The 12511-nt window shown below is 47.7% G+C and overlaps 1 protein-coding gene across 3 annotated transcripts in view; it reads right to left on the reverse strand.

Moving 5' to 3' along the window:
• The window catches only part of HTR4 (5-hydroxytryptamine receptor 4), a 172858-nt gene extending 161112 nt beyond the window's left edge, over window positions 1-11746 (reverse strand). For all 3 annotated transcript variants that reach the window (XR_007134651.1, XM_047778991.1, XM_047778990.1), the window contains exon 1: window positions 11691-11746. The gene's annotated coding sequence lies outside the window, so the exon portion shown is untranslated. The remainder of the gene's footprint in view (window positions 1-11690) is intronic.
• Window positions 11747-12511: the final 765 nt, after the last annotated feature.

Here is a 12511-nt window from a genome sequence, read left to right on the forward strand (position 1 = left end):
ATGATTTCCTAGTAACCGCCACTGTGGGGGGAAAACAAACAAACAAGCAACCAAAAACCAAAAACAACCTCTTAGATCATCTGAAAAATCGCAACTGTGCAAATTTCCACTACATGGAAGAAAAAAAAATTCCTCTCCCTGGCTACATACTAGGACTTTTCTAGAAAATATTTGGAACTTGCAGAATGCTGTCTCAGCAAGTTTTTAACCTGCATCAGCTGATCATACTCTCTAAAAGAATTTCTCTCTGTAAATTTCTCCCCCTAAAAGCCCCCCCATTGTTTGTTTATGCAGACATCTACATGATGCACAAGTGAAGATGTGCATAAACCCCGGAAAAAAGCGGGGGGGGGGATATTCTAGAAGCTGGACTTGGATTGCAAGAGTCTCTCTCTAGGGCTGGGAGTCAAAATACCATTTGTGCTAAGTCATCTAGAAAGACTTAGTCCTAAATAAAACAGCTTCTAGCTGTTTCATTTCCATAACTGAAAATGCATACAGACGCCAATTCAGTAACGCTTAAGGGACCACCATGCCGATAAAGACAATTAGCATAGAAAACGACTTCAAATTTTTTTCAAAATAGCTAAGAAAATATTCTTCCTAGGTCAACATTTCTCAGCTGGGAACTGTAGTCCCTTTATTAAAAAACTGATATTGAAAACAGCCCTTAACCAATGAGAAAATAAAGAGGCACAGCCACTCTACCTTTTGGGGACAAAAATGAATTATAGGAAAAGTAAAGGAGGAACATGCACGGCCTTTTCATGCACAACTGCATGGAGTATATCTAGAGTATGTCCAGACATCAGATTTTTTAAAGGCAGAGATTGCCCCCTCCCCCAAAAGAAAGGGATGAGTGGAATGAGGTTATAAGAAACCAGATCCAATTAAATATGGATCTGGATATTTTACGAAGGAAAAAAAGAAGATTCAAGAGGTATTTACTCATAAATTTACTTTTCTGATTACTTGATTAATGTCTCACTCCCAGTATGGCCATATGTTCTATGGGGAAAGGAACACAGTACAGGATCAGTATTTGTTGAGGGAATGGCATGACATGATATGAAAGTTCTACCTGATAATTAGAAAAGGAATTGACCTGGGTGCCTTGGCAACAAGGTCCATCTCAGTGGGAGGCTCAAAGAGAAGCCAGGAAACCATCCGTCACGTTTGAGGGGAGGAAGCAACTCAGATGATTCTGAATTCTAATGAAATCCAGGAATGCAGTGAGAGCAAAACTAACTAAGAAGCTGTTTATAATAGAACAGGGGTTCTCAGGTTTAAGCATGCACCAGAATCGCCCGTAGGCTTGTTAAACACAATGGCTGGCCTCACCCCACCCCACCCCAAGTTTCTGACCTGGGAGGCCGAGTGGAAAAGTTACATTTCTAACAAGGTCCCAGGTATTGCTGCCGCTGCTGCTGCTGCTCTTGGACTATTACTTAAGGTAAGACACAGATTTCCAAGCATGGTTCTCATGCCTCCTGGAGAAAGCACACTATATCAGGCCACAGGTGGACAGAGCATTAAGTGCCATCAGATCATATGGTTAAGAAAATGAGTTCTCTTTTCATTTTCTATTTTAATCACTGTTACTTACATTGAAGAAAAGGATTCATATATGTGTGACCTTATCTTCAAGTCCTTCCTGATATTTGGTAATTTCTCTTTTGTAATTTAAAAAAAAAATAGGTCCTAGGTTCACAGTCTTTTGTAAGAAATACTATTGTCTTACTGGGGTCCTCCTAAGAAACAAACCCTGAAGTGAGGGTTAAACAGATGCACCCAGTGGATCTGGCAGGTGCAGGTACACAGGCAGGGGAGTAATGACCCAGAAAAGGAGATGAAAAGTGAATGAGGAGGAATGCGTTATTAAGCCACCGAAGCTTAATCCCACGGGGAAGCATGGTGTAAAACACGTGCCTCGGTGTTACCCTGGACAAGTGGGGAGGGACTGGGGCACTGATACTGCCACCCCCGTCATTTACGGCTTAAGGGCTGTCCGCAGCGGACACGAATTCCCAGGCACCGCCAGTCCATAGCGCTTGTGAGAAAGGTCAGTTTCAGCAGACTGAGGCCAGCCCTTCAAAAAGCATGCAGCTTCATCACTGGAAGTCAAGGGGAAACATGCAGAAATGTTGAGGCGCTCCACAGGAAAACGGGAGGAACAGGGAGAGTACCTGCTCCAGTTATTTAGCTGACATCTAACACACAGCTGAGGGTGTTTTTTCGTATTTGCTTTTACAGATACCTTCAATTTCTTGCAAGTGGTAATGGTTTCCACTTACACTTTTGTTTCCTTGTAAAATAAATTTACTTAAGGAAAACTAATTGACCTAAAGAAAAGTGCTTGTCAGCTAACATTCCAGATGGCATAAGGTGGCAAGAATCACAAAGGGAGCGCTCAAGAACACAAGTTTGGGACCTGCTAGCGGAGGGACTGAAGGCAGACATTGGCAGGTGTTTTGATTTTTTCTTTTTTCTTTTTTTTTTTTTTGGTGTGCATTACTTCGTTTTTTTTTTTAAATTATTTATTATTATTTTTTTCCCACTGTACAGCAAGGGGGTCAGGTTATCCTTACATGTATACATTACAATTACATTTTTCCCCCAGCCTTTCTTCTGTTGCAACATGAGTATCTAGACAAAGTTCTCAATGCTATTTTTTCTTAAAGGGCCGCTGAGCAGTACCCGAGGCTGTCTTAAGCGTAGGGTCATTATTACATCTACTCGACCCTGCCGCTGGAGGGTGGAAACAGCCACAGACAATATCAGATGAATGAGCAGGACTACTTTCCAATAAAACTTATCCGTGGACACCAAATTTGAATTTCATACAATTTTCACGTCACAGAACAGTATTCTTCTTTTGGTTTTTTCAACAACTACAAAATGTAAAAACCATTCTTAGCTCACACGCCATACAAAAACAGGCAGCCACTTAGATAGTATGCCAGCCCCTGATTCAAGGCAGCAATTACCAGTATGCCTGTGGACAAATTACTTTTCTTAGCCTCAGCGAACTCATCTGTGTAGAACTCATCTGTGTAACACGGATAAACAAAATAACAATGTCACAAGATTATTGCAAAAAGTAAAAGAAAATTAATACCTATAAAGCAGGTACCCAGAAAGTTCACAATATCATATTAGCCAGCTATTGCTACAAGGTGGGCTCCAGCTCAGAAGGGCCCCAGTCATCAAAATCTGGACACTTGGCTTCTCCACAAACGCACCTAGGGAGTAGGCTGGTCTCCCCTACTCTGGGATTTGGTTACAGAAGTGATTCCTCTTCTCTACGGACTAGGCCCCCGAAAGCTGGGCCCGAGAATGCCTCCATCAGCAGAGAAAGGAGGACTACAGTATTTGCTGTTCATACCAAAAAAAGGTCTCTCCTGAATAGACTTACTTCTTTTGTCCGCACGCTTTTCTATTTTTTTCTGAATCCCCCGGAGCAGAAAGCAGTGTACACAAAGCCCTCTACTCCAGATACCATGTGCTGATTATCACAAACAATCAAGCAGGCTGGTGCAATCTCAGAGGACCCGGGCTACGTAGAGCTGAGATGGAGATCCTTAAGTAGAATCTGCATCTTTAGTGGCCTAATAAGATGTTACCTCCCGAAAGGCTGCTGCCCACAGTTTCTTTCCAATGGCTCCTGAACAAACCGCGCCCCCCCCCCCCAAGAAGAAAAGATCAAACTATGCTCGTGGACTTCAGAAGGGTGCATGTAAGGCAGAAGATCAGACTCCTGGGGAGGAAGCAGGAGAGGAGTAATGACCCCTTTCTAGAGCTGATGTTTATTTAACACGTGCTAAATACCAAATTCTTCACTTACACTTCCTCATTTCATCTTCACATCATGCTATGAAGGAGCACTGCAATTATGCCCATTTCACATATGAAGAAACTGAGGCACAAGAAGATGCTGTCCAAGGCCACGCCAGAGCCAGACCTTTTAACCACTAAGTTACCAGAAAGGATCCATATCTCAACAGTCCCCCGGCTTAACTTTTCCAGCTCAATTTTATTAACTATATATTTATACAGCTCCTCAAATCCTACAGAGTCTTCTGACACCCGAAAGAGAATTTTTTTTTTTTTTTTTTTTACCCAAAGCCTAACTTTGCTCTTAGCACCAGGTGACACTGAGTTTTGCTTCCATAAGCCCCGGGTCCCCAGCTGTTCAATATGGTTGATATCCAGCCCACCTGTCTTCCAGAGCTGCTATTACTCATCGAGTTCAAATAAGATAACATATGTTAAAGTCCTCTGAACACTGGAAAAAGTTATCTGAAATGGTAATTTCCCAGCCCTGTCATTTCCACAAATTATTTTAAAATGTTGAGAAGGAAGGAAGAGTCTATTAGTTTTGCCAAATCATCTTTGTCAAAAATCAGATTTTCCAAAGATCTCAAGTAGGTTGTAAAGTACCAAACCTGCAGATCTTTATGGAGCAGGAGAACTACCACCTCTGCTCAGAAAGTAGAATATTTATCATGGCTCAATGCAATGGAACTTTCGGGAGCTAGAGGATCAGATGACCTGGATGCTGGGCACTGCCTGCCACTCAGTGACCTTGAGTGAGCCTTTCTCTCTCCCCTTCCAGGGGATACAGTGTTGCTTGGTGGTTAAGAAAGTGGTTTGAGGGAGTCAGGATGCTGGTGTTAAATTTACCACCTCCTCCTAAGTGACCTCGTCATGTCACTTGTCTCGGTCTCAGTTTCCCAGTGATAAAAATGAGAATTAGAAATAGCAACTTACACAGGAGTTCCCGTCGTAGCTCAGTAGTTAACGAATCCGACTAGGAACCATGAGGTGGTGGGTTCAGTCCCTGGCCTTGCTCAGTGGGTTGAGGGTCTGGTGTTGCTGTGAGCTGTGGTGTGGGTTGCAGATGCAGCTCGGATCCTGCGTTGCTGTGGCTGTGGTGTAGGCTGGTGGCTACAGCTCCGATTAGACCCCTAGCCTGGGACCCTCCACATGCTGAGGGTGCAGTCCTAGAAAAGGCAAAAAGACCAAAAAAAAAAAAAAGAAAAAAGAAAAAAGAAATAGATAGCAGCTTACATGGAAATCCTCCAAAAAATTAACTGCTGAATGGGTAGAGGAATGTACAGAAAGAAATATGACAGAGCAATTGCAGAATCTATTTGGTGGCGATGTAGTCATTCCCTATACAATTCTTTCAACGATTCTCTTAAATATTTAAAAAAATACACTATTGGGAAATAACCCCCCAGAAGGCAATAGCAGCACTGCTAGAAGAGCTGGGTGAAATACAGAGCTCTCAGCAATGCTCATGCTAAGGGTCTGGCATGCTTTAGAAATGATTATTTAGGAGTTCCTGTCGTGGCGCAGTGGTTAACAAATCCAACTAGGAACCAAGAGGTTGCGGGTTCGGTCCCTGCCCTTGCTCAGTGGGTTAACGATCCGGCGTTGCCATGAGCTGTGGTGTAGGTTGCAGATGCAGCTTGGATCCCGCGTTGCTGTGGCTCTGGCGTAGGCCGGTGGCTACAGCTCCGATTCAACCCCTAGCCTGGGAACCTCCATATGCCGCGGGATCGGCCCAAGAAATAGCAACAACAGCAACAACAAAAAAGACAGTAGACAAAAAAAAAAAAAAAAGAAAAGAAATGATTATTTACAATACAGGTAGAAGTGGGACAAGATGATAGATCCCTCCAGCTCTTAGAATCTAGGGGTCAGAGCTGTGCTAGGTGAGACAGACACGACATGCATGAGCAGAATTAGCAGCCAGGCCATACGGCATAGAAACCAGATGGATGGAGTGGAGCCAGGATGCGGTCACAGAAGCATCAGCAACCAGGAAGTGCGCACAGATGACAATGCAGCAAGACGTAGGCAAGGCAGGTCTAACACGGGGGGCTTGAAAATCAAGGCAAGTGGCCATTTCTACATGCCAAACGAATGTGTTTCTCTCTCAGTGACCCCTGTGGTAGGAGAAATGCATTGGATGTGCAGTTAAACATGAGATCAAATCCTGTCCCTGCAACAGCAGTTACAGGACAAGAGCTGTTCATTCAAGACCTACTAGGAAACGATGACTTTTACTAGGAATACCCACCACAATACAGGAGTAAGTCCATGGAAACTGTGCTTCTGCTATGATCCCGGCATATCAGATTCTCTCTGCTAAGAATTTTTTGTCTTTTTTTTTTTTTTTTGCTATTTCTTTGGGCCGCTTCCGTGGCATATGGAGGCTCCCAGGCTAGGGGTCGAATCGGAGCTGTAGCCGCTGGCCTACGCCAGAGCCACAGCAACGCGGGATCTGAGCCGCATCTGCAACCTACACCACAGCTCACGGCAACGCCAGATCGTTAACCCACTGAGCAAGGGCAGGGACCGAACCCGCAACCTCTTGGTTCCTAGTCGGATTCGTTAACCACTGCGCCACGACGGGAACTCCTCTGCTAAGAATTTGAACCAAGAGACACAGTCATGGGAAGGTGCCGCCTTAACTGCAGAGCAATTCCTGCAGCCGGGGTCTCCAGAGAGGACCTGGTTCCCATCCCTCCTGGGGTCTAGTCGCTTGAACGGATGAGAAGCCCCATTATCCTTCTCATAAATTTCATTTTTTTGTTTAAGCAAGCTAGTGTTGGCTTTTATTATGTAGAAGCAAAAAAATATGTACTCATATAATTTGCCTTATAATAATAAAAGAGTTTTCTTTAAATTTCCAGGCCTTGGTTTCCTCATCTCTAAATACGAAAAACACCTCGTCTCTCAGTGGTTGATAAAACAATCAAAAAAGATTAGGTGTAAAAGCCCCCAGTCCAGAGCAAATTTGAATTGCATCAGAATCACTGAGTATGTCTGAGGAGGTAGTTGCCGTCACACTGCTGAGGTGGAAGGCATTCGGCCATGCAAAGAGAAACATGCTGGCAGTCAGGAAGGACGGAGCTAAATGAGTTTGAAATTTGGCTTTAAAAGAAACTTTTCTAACTGAAACATGTTAAAAATTAATCAGCTACATATCAGTGTTCTGACATGCATGCCTGCTGGGTTTCTCCATTGGGCTGATGCTGATTCAAAAGGAAAGAAAATAAAAAGCCAAGAGGGAACAAAAGCTGGACGCGCAGATAACACACACTTGTTAATCTCAGGACTGGCCGGATTATCCTATGAAGAAAGAGGAATTGTATTACGCAAACAGAACGGCAGGCAGGAGGAAGGAACAAGAAAAGACCTAAGACCATAATTCCTAACCTAGACGTATCATAGCTGACCAAAATAAAAGGTCTTCCTGAAATTCAAAATGAGAGTCAAAGCTTAGATGCTCGGTGTTCTTTCAATCTTGCTCTATCTACTGATTCTCCTAAATCCAAATATTTAGTTATCTTAAAAACAAGGTACCATTTTATTTAAAAAAAAATCCTGGAGTTCCCGTTGTGGTGCAGTGGTTAACGAATCCAACTAGGAACCATGAGGTTGCGGGTTCGGTCCCTGCCCTTGCTCAGTGGGTTAACAATCCGGCGTTGCCGTGGGCTGCGGTGTAGGTTGCAGATGCGGCTCAGATCCCGCGTTGCTGTGGCTCTGGCGTAGGCCAGCGGCTACAGCTCCGATTCGACCCCTAGCCTGGGAATCTCCATATGCCGCAGAAGCGGCCCAAAGAAATAGCAAAAAGACAAAACAAACAAACAAACAAACAAAAATCCCAAGTGGGTGGGTTGTGAGCTTTACTTGGTTATTAGGCCTTAACCACGTGGTTCTCAAATTGTGGTTCCTGGACCAACAGCATCCGTATCATCTGGGAACCTATTAGAAATGCAGATTCTCAGACCCCGACCCAGAAGCACTAAATCAGAAACTCTGGGAGGTGGGACCACCAATCCATGTGTTGACATAGGGTCTTAGAGGAAATAGTCAACCTTCTTAGAGCTTTTGCCCTGGATCTTCAGGTTTAATGGTCATTGGTAAAGTGGCCATTCTTACTCTGACTCTATTAAAGATGAGCCCTATGGATATTGTTTAGCGGTTATTTATATCACACTTATATTTCCCTCTGCCTAAATGTGTACCACTTTCTGTAGCCCCAAAGTATAAACACAGCATGCAGAATGGAAGACTGAAAGGGCAAGCCAAGACTAATACAGACGGAGGGAGGTGATACAAATATGGCAACTCTAATTCTGGTGATAAAAGAAGTTTAGATTATGGTGAGGACTTAATGGAAAAAGAAATGTTTCATCCACTCTTTGCTTCTTTTCCCAGAGCCCCTCTCCTGTAATCTTCCTCAGCCTGTCACCACCCCCCTCACTCTGCATACATCTTGGAGCTTTTTCTCATTAACCTGTGTCACAAAGAGAGGAGGAGACAAAAAAGGGAAGAAGTCACAATCTACCGGCTGAACACAACTGTCCGCCTCGCAGTCCTTAGCCTTGCGGCCCCTTAGCCTCGCGGCCCCTTAGCCTCGCGGTCCCTAGCCTCGCGGCCCCTTAGCCTCGCGGTCCCTAGCCTCGCGGCCCCTTAGCCTTCGCAGAAGCAGACTGGGGTCTACAAGGGACGAGATGCTGCTGAAGATCATTTCTACCCTGTGACATCGAGATCTCATTCTTGGAAGACAGTGCCGTCGGAGGATGCCGAACACAGACTCGGGCGCACACAGCCCCCCTCCAGCTCCCCCAGTTCACAGCTGAGCAAACCTGGGCATAGGACTCCACCTCTCTGAGTCTGAGTTACCTCATCTCTAACATGGAAGGAATACAAGTATCTCTCTTACAGGATTCTTAATGCAGATTAAACGAGATCAGCCGTGTAAGGCATTTAGAACTGCGCCAGGCACCTAACAAGGGCTGGATGAATGTGAGCTATTAGGATTATTATTATGTTGTCTCTAAAACGATTCTCAGCCTTCAGCAGCATCTTGAGCGTTTCCAGACATAGCAACAAGGCAGTGTGAAACCAGGAGGTAAAGGTAAATGTGTGAGAGAGGCTAAACTGGAAGGGGTGCAGAAGCAGCTGGCAACACAGCAGTTCCTCCGTCCAATAAAATACTTTGTTGTGAGGTCTTTCTGTTTAAGGCCCCAAGACTTGTGTTGGAATTAACAACAGTGATTCTCAAGAGATTTTTTTTTGGGGGGGGGGCTTTGTTCCCCAAGGAGATGCCAGTAACATCTAGAGATGTTTTTAGCTGTCACAACAGATAATCACCATTGGCCTGCCATGGGTGTCAGAGATGCTACGAAACATCCTATCATGCATAAGCTAGTCCCTCACGACAAAAAATGATCAAGCCCAAAACATGAGCAGAGGTTTGGGAAACCCTGAATGATGACGTTGTCTGAAGTCATCTTAATAAAACTTGACATTCTTTTTCCAGTTTTCAGAAACACAATGGGATGGAAGATTCTGGTGCTGGACAAGAGCTGAGAATGGGTGAACTTTCAGATCTTCTCTTCTCCAAGGCCTGATGCGGGCCATGCCTCTCAACCACACGAAGTCAATAGTGCACTTTCATGACCTTCCCTTTGACCCCTTCCTTTCCCTGAAGACCAACTGAATTTTTTAAAAAAGATGGTTAAATACTGGAAAGTAATATAAAGCATTAGGGTAAAAGATTCTTGCTAAAACAAAGAACATCAAAGACAATCAGGGAATTTTAGAGTTGGAAAAAGTCTTAGATATGATCTAGCAAGAGATTCTACTTTAAATCTTCCATTTCATTTCACAGGTGAAGACACTGAGATTTAGAAAGGCCAAGAAACTTAATCCAGGTCATGAAATACTACAACCATCAGAAGGTGCAGATTCTTCCAAAGAATTTATTTATTAGTCAGTGAGAAAATCAAGGGTCTCCTCTAGCTGCATTTGCTTCACATTTTTTCAACAATCTCAGTCTAAACCTGTTCCTATCTCTGGAAATCCCTGATAACGTGGTGGCAGTGGGGATAAAAATCAAACAAAAAAATGAGATTCAGAAGTTACTGAGATAAAAAACATAAGACTTGCCTGTTAACTAAGCTGTGGACGCTACTGATGAAAAAAGAGGAAAAGTAAAAACGTGGCTTCAGGTACCAGTCAGGGTGACTTGGAAGATGGTGGTTGTTCCGTAAGAGACGGGAGGGCAAGGACGTGGTCTGGGGTAGCAGGCCCTCACCCTGGGTTTCAGGTGCGATCTTTAGTCTGTGAGGTTGGGGAGAGAGATGAGCAATAGAGTGTCCAGGAGGTCCAGGAGGACTCAAGTGCAATGAAACACGTTGAACTGGCGGTTACGAGGCTCACTTACACACGGCCACACTGCCAGCTATATACCCCAGCGAGAAAAACCAGCTGCAGGAGTGAAATCCAGACCACTTAGAGGAACCAGGAGCACGGCTGTCCTCTGGGCCCTCCACCTGCTCAACATGGGCCAAATTAAACACTCCCTGAAGCTCCTGCTAGCCTGGTGTGCTACGGTTTTCCTGGAGTTTAACAATATACAATAACAATTATAATAAAGGTATTTCCCAAGGGGGGAAATGATGCAAACCCAGGAGAGAGTTTACGGTAAGGATGGCATGGGAAGAATAGACAAGACGGAAAAATGACTTGAGAATGCAGCAAATCTCTTTATGTTATTTTTTCCACACTTATCATTTCATACATGAGAGCTGCTCCTCAGAATCCCTTGAGTCTCATCCTGCGTCCTGGCTTCTTCCTTGTTTCCCAGGCACTGCATCCCTCGCCAAGGTCCTTTCCCCTCATCACCAGGGCTCACCAGCAGGACGCAGCAACTCCTCCCTCATCGTCAAAGCAGGAAGTCCAGCACAGGAGCCTAGGCAAACGCCACCCACCAGCTGCAGGGTCAGGCACAGCTTTCTGACCTGGGGACTCCATCTCAGCAACACCAAGCCGAGGAGAGCAAACTAGCCTCCGTGTCCTTCCATCAAAAGCCACGTTTTGGTTCACAACAACATGTACCCTAAGAAACATTTTTTTGCCCATTTTAATGGACCAACAGGAAATCCAACATTTTCTCAACACTGAACTCTTAGGAAGATAAGCATCCCTGCCGTGACTGGCTCCACCTCTGCCAGCCGCCCCTTCCCTGTGCGGACAGCACTCTTTCCTAAGGCGCCGGCAGCGCCGTGGCACGCGCACTGGGCAGCAAGCTGAGGGAAAGGCAGCTTCCACTGGGACTGGGATCCTGGGAAAGACAAACCAACCGCAGGGCGCTGGTCCCGGCAGCGCGGTGAACCTTCATGCAGCACAGCCTGCACACCCACGGTCCCCTACACACACAGCCACACTGCCAGCTGTACACCTCAGACACGCGCGTCTTGTCACCCACACACAGAGTGAGAGCACACTCTCGCCATCACACACCTAGAACCATCCACCCAGGCCACACACGCACACACGGGTCCAGACGCACAGCCTATGCTCCTGGCTCGCTCGCTCTCTCTGTCAGATACACGCACACACACCCTTTACACACACTACCTCCCGGAGCCAGCGAACACAAGCAGTTTCACAAGTACTTACGCACACAAGTGCGGGGCCCGAGCCCGGCCCCCGTGGTCTCTCGCTGGGGACATGTCCTACACCACCGGCCAGCCCACCTGCAGCCCACCCCCGAGGAGAAGCCGGTCCCAGGCGTCCAGAGCCCACGAGCCGCCCCGCGCCCCGCCCCCGCCGCGCGCACACGTGGGCTCCAGGTGCCACCCCGGCGCCCTGGCCGCACCTACCCGCCGCCCAAGGCGAGGGACCCGGCGCCCTGGTGGACTGGAGCGGCCACCCCTCGCCGCGCAGCCGAGCTTCTGCCGCCGCTGCCGCGCCGCGCCGCGCTCCCAGCCGCCTGCGCCCTCCCCGCCGCCCCCTCGGGTGCCAGCTCCAGCCCCCGCGCGGGGAGGCCGGCGGGAGCGCGGCGCGGGCCCGGCCGGGGCGGGCTGTGCATCGTCCTTCTCCCGGCCTGGCTCCGCGGGCTCGGCAGCCCCCGGCCCGCGTGGTCCCCGCGACCGCCCTCTGCGGACGCCCGGGCAGGGCAGGGCAGGGCAGGGCAGGGCAGGGCAGGGCGGGGCGGGGACTCGGGGCCGGACGCGTGGGGAGCGGGCGCCAGGGGGTCGGAGGGACCTCCCTGCTCAGGGCGGGTCAGCGGGCGCCTGTCCGGGATGGCGCCCCGCCGCCCCTGGGTGACCTTGGGCAAGTGGGCCAACGTCTCGGAGCACCCGCTTCCTCTACTGAAAGACAGGCAAGGGGCAAACTGAAAGCGCCGTGGGGGCCCTGGCGGGAGCTGTCCCCTCCGCTGCATCTCCTGCCCCCACTCCCAGGGCTTGGTTCAGAGCAGGGGTCAGAAGGCGCTCCGTAGTGCCGGCTTCGGTTTCCCAGGGCCAGTGCTTCAGGGGACCAAAGCCTCCCTAAGGGACCCTGTCCACACTTGCGTCCGTCCCTGCTCGCAGGAAGCCTGTTCCCGCCCGGGGTTGCGCGCGCCTCTGCGCCCAGGGCAGGCGGAAGCGCAGGCTCGCGGCTCTGCCTGTGAAGTGGAGCCCAGGCACTCCTCTCCTGAGCC

This window comes from Phacochoerus africanus, chromosome 4 (assembly GCF_016906955.1).
Source record: "Phacochoerus africanus isolate WHEZ1 chromosome 4, ROS_Pafr_v1, whole genome shotgun sequence".
Taxonomy (NCBI): domain Eukaryota; kingdom Metazoa; phylum Chordata; class Mammalia; order Artiodactyla; family Suidae; genus Phacochoerus; species Phacochoerus africanus.